Below are 9,861 nucleotides of genomic sequence, written 5' to 3'. Positions count from 1 at the left end.
TCGACCCCCACCCTGACCCCCACCCCGACCCCCACACCTGGTCCTACCAAGCCCACGGAGCCTTGGTGGAGGACGAAGAGGAGAAGGAAGAGGAGGAGGGTGAGTTTGGGGAGGGGGTGGGGTGGAGGGGAGGTGGATTTTGGGGTGCTGACCCCCAGCCTGACCCCCCCAGTCCCAGGGGAGGAGTGTGGGGTGCTCACTGGGTGCCACCACGGGCGCTGCGTCCGGCTCCCCGACGGCTTCACCTGCAGCTGCGACCCTGGCTACTGGCTGGACCCGGAGCAGCTCGACTGTGTCAGTGAGACACCCCCACACCAGCCTGAGCGCCCCAAAACACAGACACCCCCACACCAGCCTGAGCCCCCCAAAACACACTGTCCCCCAAAACCAGCCTGAGCCCCCCAAAACACAGACACTCCCACACCAGCCTGAGCGCCCCAAAACACAGACACCCCCACACCAGCCTGAGCCCCTCAAAACACAGACACCCCCACACCACTCTGAGCCCCCCAAAACACACTGTCCCCCAAACCAGCCTGAGCCCTCCAAAACACAGACACCCCCAAACCAGCCTGAGGGGGTGGATTTTGGGGTGCTGACCCCCAGCCTGACCCCCTCAGCCCCAGGGGAGGAGTGTGGGGTGCTCACTGGGTGCCGCCACGGGCGCTGCATCCGGCTCCCCGACGGCTTCACCTGCAGCTGCGACCCCGGCTACTGGCTGGACCCGGTGCAGTTCGACTGTGTCGGTGAGACACCCCCACACCAGCCTGAGCCCCCCAAAACACAGACACCCCCACACCAGCCCGAGCCCCCCAAAACACAGACACTCCCACACCAGCCTGAGCCCCCCAAAACACACTATCCCCCAAAACCAGCCTGAGCCCCCCAAAACACAGACACCCCCACACCAGCCTGAGCCCCCCAAACAAGCCTGAGCCCCCCAAAACACAGACACCCCCACACCAGCCTGAGGCCCCCAAAACCAGCCTGAGCCCCCCAAACCACAAACACCCCCACACCAGCCTGAGTCCCCCAAAACACTCTGAGCCCCCCAGACCAGACTGAGCCCCCCAAAACCAACCTGAGCCCCCAAACCAGACTGAGCCCCCCAAAACACACTGACACCCCCAAATCAGACTGAGTCCTCAAACCAGCCTGAGCCCCCAAACTAGCCTGAGCCCCCAAACCAGACTGAGCCCCTCAAAACACAGACACCCCCACACCAGATTGAGCCCCCAAAACATAGACACCCCCACACCAGCCTGAGCCCCCCAAAACTAGCCTGAGCCCTCCAAAACACAGACACCCCCAAACCAGCCTGAACCCCGCAAACCAGCCTGAGCCCCCCAAAACACAGACACCCCCACACCAGATTGAGCCCCCCAAAACAGACAGCTCCACACCAGCCTGAGCCCCCAAACCAGCCTGACTCCCTCAAATCAGCCTGAGCCCCCTTTCAGTCTGACCCCCCCCAACCAGACTGACCCCTCCCCCAGCACCCTGACCACCCCCCAACACCAGGAGCCCCCTTTCAAGACTGAGCCCGCCCCAGCACCCAACCCCCTCCCAAATTTCCTCCTCGGCACCCAAATTCCCTCCCTATCCCCCTCCCCAGCACCCTGAGCCCTCCCCCAGCACCCAAACCCCTTCCCCAAGCACCCAAACCCCCTCCCTCAGCACCCAGAGCCCTCCCCAGCACCCAGCCCCTCTCCAAAACTCCTTCCCCAGCACCCAAACCCCCTCCCCAGCACCCTGAGCCCTTCCCCCAGTACCCAAAACCCCTCCCCAGCACCCAAACCCCCTCCCGAACTCCTTCCCCAGCACCCAAACCCCCTCCCTATCCCCCTCCCCAGCACCCTGAGCCCAACCCAGCACCCAAACCCCCTCATTCAGCACCCAAACCCCCTCCCCAGCACCCTGATCCCCTCCCCAGCACCCGGGTCCCCTTCCCCAGCACCCAGAGTCCTCCCCAGCACCCAAACCCCCTCCCTCAGCACCCAGGCCCCCTCCCAAACCCCCTCCCTCAGCATCCAAACCCCCTCCCTATCCCCCTCCCCAGCACCCAAATCCCCTCCCCAGCACCCAAAACCCCTCCCTCAGCACCCAAACCCCCTCCAAAACTCCTTCCCCAGCACCCAAACCCCCTCCCCCAGCACCTAAACCCCCTCCCCAGCACCTAAACCCCCTCCCCAGCACCCAGCCCCCCTCCAAAACTCCTTCCTCAGCACCCAAACCCCCTCCCCAGCACCCTGAGCCCCCCCCATCCCCACCCCCCATCCCATCCCCCCCCAATACCCCATTAACCCCTTCTGTGCCGCCGCCCTCCCCAGACGTGGACGAGTGTTCAGGCCCCCCCCGCTGCCAGCCCGGCCGCTGCCTCAACACCGCGGGCTCGTTCCGCTGCCTGTGCCCCCCCGGCCTGGCCCCGCCGCTGCCTCCCCCGCGCCTGAGCCGCCCCCCGCCGTATTTATTGTGTAGATCAAGAGATTTAAGGCGGGGGGGGGGCGGCATTGTGGCCCTCGGGATGATGGCGGGGGGGGGGCACCTATGTGTTCCCCCCCCTTGGCACCCGCTGTGCTCCCCCCTCTCAGTGTTGGGGGGTCGCGGGGGGGAGGTTTGGGGGACCCCCCCACCCCAACACACAGTGTTACAGAATAAAGGTTTTGTATAAAATGAGGGGGGTTTGTTTCGCCCCCCCCCGTGAGAAATGGACGGGCCGAGGGGAGGGGCGGGGCCTGGCGCTGAGGGGAAAAGGGGCGGCTTTGGGTCTAAAGGCGGGAAAAAGGGGGTTTTGAGGGGAAAAAGGGGTTTTGGGGTCTTAAGGGATAAAAGAGGGGTTTTGAGAGGAAAAGGGGGGGGTTGAGGGGGAAAATGGAGGCTTTATGGGGAAAATGGGAGGTTTTGGGGTCTAAAGGGATAAAAGAGGGGTTTTGAGGGGAAAAAGGGGGGTTTTGGGGTCTTAAGGGATAAAAGGGGGGGTTGAGTCGAAAAGGGGGGTTTTGAGGTGATAAAGGGGGTTTTGAGGAGAAAATGGAGAGGTTTTGGGGTCTTAAGGGATAAGAGAGGTTTTGAGGGGGGAAAAGGGAGGTTTTGGGGGAGTTTTGAGGAGATAAATGGGGTGTTTGAGGGTCTTGAGGGGCAAAAGTGGGGTATTGAGGGGAAAAAGGGGGGTTTGGGGGGAGTTTTGACCCAAAACGTGAGGTTTGGTGAAGTTTTGAGGCAAAAGTGGGAGTTTAGAGGAGTTTTGAGGGGAAAAGGGGAGTTTTGGTGGAGTTTTGAGGGAAAAAGTTGAGTTTGAGGGAAAAAGGGCTGGGGTGAGGGGAAAAATGAAGGATTTGAGGGGAAAAAGGGTTTTGAGGGGAAAAAGGGGAGATTTTGTGGTCTTAAGGGATAAAAGGAGACTTTTTGGGGAAAAAGGGAGAGTTGTGGAGTCTTAAAGGATAAAAGGGGGGTTTTGAGGGGAAAGGGGGGGAGATTGGGGATCTTAAGGGATAAAAGGTGGTTTTGAGGGGAAAAAGGAAGGTTTGGGGTCTTAGGGGATAAAAGGCAAGATTTGAGGGCAAAAAAGGGGGAGTTTTAGGATTTTAAGGGATAAAAAGTGGTTTTGAGGTGAAAAAAGGGAGGTTTGGGGATCTTAAGGGATAAAAGAGAGGTTTTGAGGGGAAAAAGGGGGCATTGAGGGGAAAAACGGAGATTTTGAGGGGATAAAGGGGGGTTTGGGGGTCTTAAGGAATAAAAGGGGGGTTTAGAGGGGAAAAGGGGGAAGTTTTGGGGTCTTAAGGGTTAAAAGAGGAGTTTTTGAGAGGAAAAAGGGGGTTTTAGGAGGAAAAAGGGAGGTTTTGAGGAGAAAAAGGAGAGATTTGGGGATCTTAAGGGATGAAAGGGGTCCTTCGAGGGCAAAAAGGGGGTTTTGAGGAGAAAATGGGGAGTTTTTGTGGTCTTAAGGGATAAAAGAGGGGTTTTGAGGGGAAAATGGGGGTTTGAGGGGAAAAAATGCGGTTTTGAGGGGAAAATGGGAGGTTTTGGGGTCTTAAGGGTTAAAAGAGGGGTTTTTGAGGGGAAAGGGGGGGTTGAGGGGAAAATCGGAGGTTTTGAGGGGAAAGAGGGGAGGTTTTGGGGTCTTAAGGGATAAAAGGGGGGTTTTGAGGGGAGAAGGTGGAGTTCAGTGGACCTTTGAGGGGAAAAGGTGTGTTTTGGTGGGAAAAAATTGGGTTTTGAAGGGTCTTTGAGGGAAAAAGTGGTAGTAGAGATTTGAGGGGAAAAGGGGGTTTTTGATGGAGTTGTGGTGCAATTTTGAAGGCAAATTGAGATTCTGTCAGAGTTTGGAGGGAAAAACTGGGGGTTTGGGGGGCTTTCAGAGTAAAAAAGTGGGATTTTGATGGAGTTTTTAGGAAAAAAGGGGTTTCAGTGGAGTTTTGAGGAAAAAGTGGGGTTTTTGTGGTGTTTTGGAGGGAAAAAGTCATATCTTGAAGGAGTTTTGAGGGAAAAAGTAGGATTTTGGTGGAGTATTGTGGGGAATTTAGAGGAAAAAGTGTTTGTTAGAGTTTTGAGGGGAAAAGTGGGGCTTTGGGGGTTTTGTGGGGAAAAAGCAGGGTTTTTAAGAAGTTTTGAGGAGAAAGTGGGAGTTTAGTGGAGATTTGAGGGGAAAAGTGGGGTTTTCAAGGAGTTTTGAGGAGAAAGTGGGAGTTTAGTGGAGAATTGAGGGGAAAAGGGGGTTTTGAAGGAGTTTTGAGGAGAAAGTGGGAGTTTAGTGGAGAATTGAGGGGAAAAAGCGGGTTTTTGGTGGAGTTTTGAGGGAGAAAGTGGGAGTTTAGTGGAGATTTGAGGGGAAAAGTGGGGTTTTTAAGGAGTTTTGAGGGAGAAAGTGGGAGTTTAGTAGAGATTTGAGGGCAAAGTGGAGTTATTGGTGGAGTTTTGAGGGGAATAAGTGCAGTTTGGGTGGGAGTTGAGGCTGGAGCTGAGGCAGAACCGTTTCCCTGAGAGGGGTGTGAGCCCCTGTGCCAGGCTGCCCAGGGAGCTGGGGTAGTGCCCAGCCCTGGAGGGACCCCAAAGCCGTGGGGCTGAGGTGCTGAGGCCGTGGGTCAGTGCTGGGCTGGGCAGGGTGTGGGGAGCACTGGGACTGCAGCAGCTTCAGGGGCTTTAACCACCAAACAATTCCTGATTCTGAGGGGAAAAGTGGCGTTTGGGTGAGGTTTTGAGGGGAAAAGTGGGGTTCAGGTGGGTTTTTGAGGGGAAAGGTGTCTTTTGCTGGAGTGTTGTGGGACAAGATGTGGAGTCTGGCTGGCTGTGAGGGACTTTGCTCGTCCCTTTGGCTGCGGGAGGGGTGTCAGTCGCATGCAGGACGGCTGCTCTGCCAGAAGGAGGGGCTCGGAGACAAGAAATCAGCGGCAGAGCCGGAGCGGCAGAGGAGCGCCGGCAGTCGCAGCTTTCCTTCCCCTCCAGAGAGATGCCGGGGGACCCTTTCAACCAGCCAAGCTCTGCCTCACTTCCCTCTTTTGCGGTGTGAGGTGTCCCTCATGGTGCACAGCGAGTCTGCTCAGCCCACCCTGCAAACGCCAGGACGCTGAGGGATAGAAGGAAGCCCTCAGCCCCGGGTGTCCTACCCTTGTAGAGAGGTCCTAGGATCCATGTCAGCCAGCCAAGTTCCACCCTCCCAGCCCTTGCTGCCTGACAGGCTGCTCTGAGACCTTCCTGAAGGGCTGGGGGCTTTCTCTTGTCCCTCCGTGTCTTTGTTACAGCCTGGCTCGGGCAGCGCCGAGCCCAGAGGCAGAGCTGGTGTCCTGGCAGCGGCTGCCCACAGGGGAGCCGGAGCCCCGCACAGCCAATGGCAGCCCAGGACGCGGGCACAGCCGTGATTGACGTGTGCGCCGCGGCCAATCGGAGGCGGCGACGCCTCAGGGAGGGCGGGCCCAGCCACAGCTGTGGCAGCCCCGCAGCCAATCAGAGACATCATCGCCTCAGGGAGGGCGGGCCGAGCCCAGGAGAGAGTGACAGCTCCTCAGCCAATCAGAGAAAACGCTGCCTCAGGGAGGGCGGGCCCAGCCAGGGCAGTGACAGCCCCGCAGCCAATCAGAGGCGGGCTCGCCTCAGGGCACAGAGGGAAGGTGAGGCCAGGGAGCCCAACATGGCAACAGGGGAAGGAAGGAGAGGAAGGAGGAGAGGTCACTGGTGAGGGATCAAACTGAGGCCTCCTGCAGAGCCGGCCTCTGCAGCACCCTCCCCGCTGCTCTCCCCACTGTTCTGTAACAGCCAGTGTGTGTCTGTGGGAAATGATTTGTGCCCAGTGTGTGAACATAAAAGGTTTGAAGCCCCTCTGGTGTGATGTGTGTGAGGGAATCAGTGTCCAGGGTATTTGAAGCCCCTCTGGTGTGATGTGTGTGAGGAAATCAGTGTTCAGGGTCAGGAAAAATGTAGATAATGTGTGTCAGTATTCTCCAATATTTGTTCAAGGTCAAAGCTTGAGTTGATGGTGACATGCCATTGAGAGCTGTTCAGTCCAGAGAGAAGAAGAGATTTGGCAGGAACGTGCCATAAACCCTATAGCCTGAAAAAATCAGCCTGGCCTCAAGTTAGCTTGAATTGGGGTGATCCTAAAGAGACAGACAGAATTGGTCAAAGGATGGTTAGAAACTGATAGAAGAGATGGAAGTTGTCAAAGAGATAAGAGCCAATGGAACTAGAGTACAGAAATGTAGGCAGGGGCAGGAGGAACAGCCCAGCAGCTGCAGGGGAAGATTGCAACAGGCCTTGTGAATGCGTGGGGAACAAATCTCCAGGGTTTTCATCATGAACTGGCAGCAAGTGTGTATGTGGGGGCCTCAGACTCTCTCATCTCCATTGAGTGAGGTTGTTGCAAATGTGCTGGGGCAGAAAAACTTCTCTACACCAAGTCAGATCAGCAGAGACATCCTTTATATGACGATGCGCCGGGGACACGGGATGGTTCCCAAAGAGGCTGGAAGCTCCTCGCTTCTGCTGCCATCGGTGCAGGGAGGGACGGCCCGTGCAGGAAAAAGCCCCCGTGATCCCTTGTGCCCTGCAGCGCTGCTCCCGAGGGCCACCCCCAGCGACTCCTGGAGGGCCGCCGGCCCGGTGCTGTGGTAGTTTGAGCCTGGCTGGATGCCAGGTGCCCACCACACCGCTTTATCCCCCACCTCCTCAGCAAGCCAGGGAAGGGGAGGAAATAAGATGGGAGTCTCGTGGGTTGAGATAAAAGCAGTTTAATAAAGAAGCAGCAAAGCCGCGCGCGGGAAGCAAAGCAGAAGCAGATAAAGCTGTTCCTCTCCACTTCCCATCAGCAGCGATGTCCGGCCACCTCCCGAGAAGCAGGGCTGCGGTACGCGTAGCGGTTGCTTTGGGAAGGCCAGAAATGAATCTCGCCTCCCCTTCCTGCTCCTCTCCCGCAGTTTATATTACTGAGCTGATGTCATAGGGTATGGAATATCTCCTTGGTCAGCCTGGGTCAGCTGTCCTGGCCATAGTCCCTCCCAAAATCATGCCCCCCCACAGCTATTGGTGAAGGTGGGGGAAGGAGTGCTGGAGGGACAGCCCTGATGCTGTGCGAGCGTTAGTCATAACATTGATATCAACAGTAAGCACAGCACTGCAGGAGCTGCTGTGGAAAGTCACTACCATCCCAGACCCACTACACATGGCAATTGCAACAACTTTCTCTTTACCCACCTCAGCTTTAGGGTTGGCACAGGCCAAGGAGCAACAGCAGTGTATAGGATCGTTTAAGCACTGTGCCTCGATCCCTGCAGGCAGGGGATGGGAGCGGGGCCAGGGCGGGCTGGGGGTGCGGGGCACGGGGAGACACCCGCGAGTTGCCGCTGCCGGCTGACAGCCCGTCCCTTGCGCAGGGCTGTTGGTGGCGCGCAGGCGGGGAGGAGAGGGAGGAGTAGAGAGAGAAGCCCATGATGCCGCTGGCTGCCCTTGCCGCCAGGGCACGTTGCTGGCTCACGGAAACTTTGGTGTCCACCACAACCCCGAGGTGTTTCTCTGCAGAGCTGTTTCCAGCTGGGTGAGCATGGACTGTCCTGGTGCTCAGGGCTGTTCTGCTCCCGGTGCAGCAATGTGTCCTAAGTGCTTGTTGAGCTCTGTGAGGCTGCTGGCAGCCCGCTGCTGCAGCCGGCTGAGGTGCCTCAGGCTATCAGCAGCACAACCCTGCGCTGGATCAGCCGCTCGTTGCAGAGCGCTGTCACCCGCACATGTGCTGAAGGCAAATGCTGTCCGTTCCCGCACGTCTCCCCCCGCCACATCTCTGCCGCGGCTCTTATCGCCGATGGAACGGAGCAGCCTTTTGATGCCGTCGGGTCATCTGCGGCACCGTCCCCTCGTTTCCTGCAGCTCTGAAGCTCGCCAGCACCGTTCGGCAGGGGCTGAGCGTGTGCGCAGGAGCGCTGGGGCCGAGCAGGGGGCCAGCCCGCGCCGGTGCTGTGGCGCCGCCCCTTCTCCTGCGCGGAGGGGCCCTGTCGCCGGGGGGCCGGGCCGGGGCGGCCGTGCGGGCTTCGGGCAGAGGCGCGGGCGCTGTGGCGGCGAGGGGCCGAGGCGACGGGGCGGGCAGCGGCGGGCCCGAGCTCGGCTCCGCTCGGCTCGTGTGCGGCCCCGCCGGGCCCTTGTTCCGCCGATGGCGGCCGGGCTGGGGCCGTGGCTGCTGGGCTTGGGCTTGGCCTTGGGGCCGGCAGGTGAGAGGCGGCGGGCGGGGAGGGCGGCGAGCCCGGGGCGGGGGCAGCGGCAGCGGGAGGGAGGGGGACAGGGAGGGGGAGAACAGGGAGAGGGACGGGTGGAGAGAGAAGGAGAAGCCGGGAGAGGGCGAGGGAAAGTGAGAAGGAGAGAGGGAAGAGGAGGGTGAGGGAGGGTTCGGGTGCGGGGCTTGCCCCGCTGTTGCGGCTGTGTCCGGGCCGGGCGGGGGGCGCTGGGGCGGCGGGTGCCCGTCCTCGGGCCGTGGGCGCGCCGTGCCCGGTGCCCGCGCTCTCCGTCCGTCCGTCCGTCCGCAGGCGTGTGGGCGCAGCTGAGGCTGGTGGAGGCCGGCGGAGGGCAGCGAGCGCCCGGGGACTCCGTGCTCCTCTTCTGCCGCGGACACGGCTTCGACTTCGGGACATACGCAATAAGATGGTACCGTCAGGCACCCGGAGGCAGGCTGGAGTGGGTGTCCTTTATCTCCCCTAGTTCATCACAGATTCAACGTGCACCGGCAGTGAATGGTCGAGCCTCTGTGTCCCGGGACAATTCCCGGTTTAGGACAGCTCTAAGTGCCCTGAGCCCACAGGACTCTGCCCGCTACTTCTGTGCTGTTCGCACACACAGGGACGGGAAATGTAAATGAGTTTCATCAGAAATCTCCTGGCACTGCCCCAACTCTGGGCCTCAAAACTGGGGACTATTCCCACACTTTTTCAGTGCTGCTCCCCGGAGAGTTGTGTAGTTACAGCATCAGTTTTCCAGTGTTGATTCTGAAAGGGTCATTTCAGTTGGTTTTGTCCCTTTCTGTCCTGACCCTTCTGATTGCCATCTCCCCATGTCTCAGGCTGATCCTTACCCCTGTCACACTCCATAACCTTTTTGCCTTTGTAAACAGTTTTTGCTGTTAGCTTTGGTTCCCACCCAGCCATGGCCCAGCTAGTGGGGTCTGTAAATAGCCTTGCTGTGGTTTTGGGCATGGCTCAGGCTCACTCAGTCTAGCCCACAACTTAGCTGCTTGAGGACTGGGTAGAGAAAATGAAGGAAATACAGTGTCATTTGGAAGCTTTGGAGCAGAATAGGGAATTTGTGCTTTTTTTTCCCAGATCTGAGACTGTAACAGGAGCAAGGGACAACTTGAGAGCTGTGGGGCCATCTTCAGAATCCCAGCAGCAACGG

The sequence above is a fragment of the Colius striatus genome, unplaced genomic scaffold (genome assembly GCF_028858725.1).
Source record: "Colius striatus isolate bColStr4 unplaced genomic scaffold, bColStr4.1.hap1 scaffold_47, whole genome shotgun sequence".
Taxonomy (NCBI): Eukaryota; Metazoa; Chordata; class Aves; order Coliiformes; family Coliidae; genus Colius; species Colius striatus.
Note: the sequence above shows the minus strand (reverse complement) of the source record.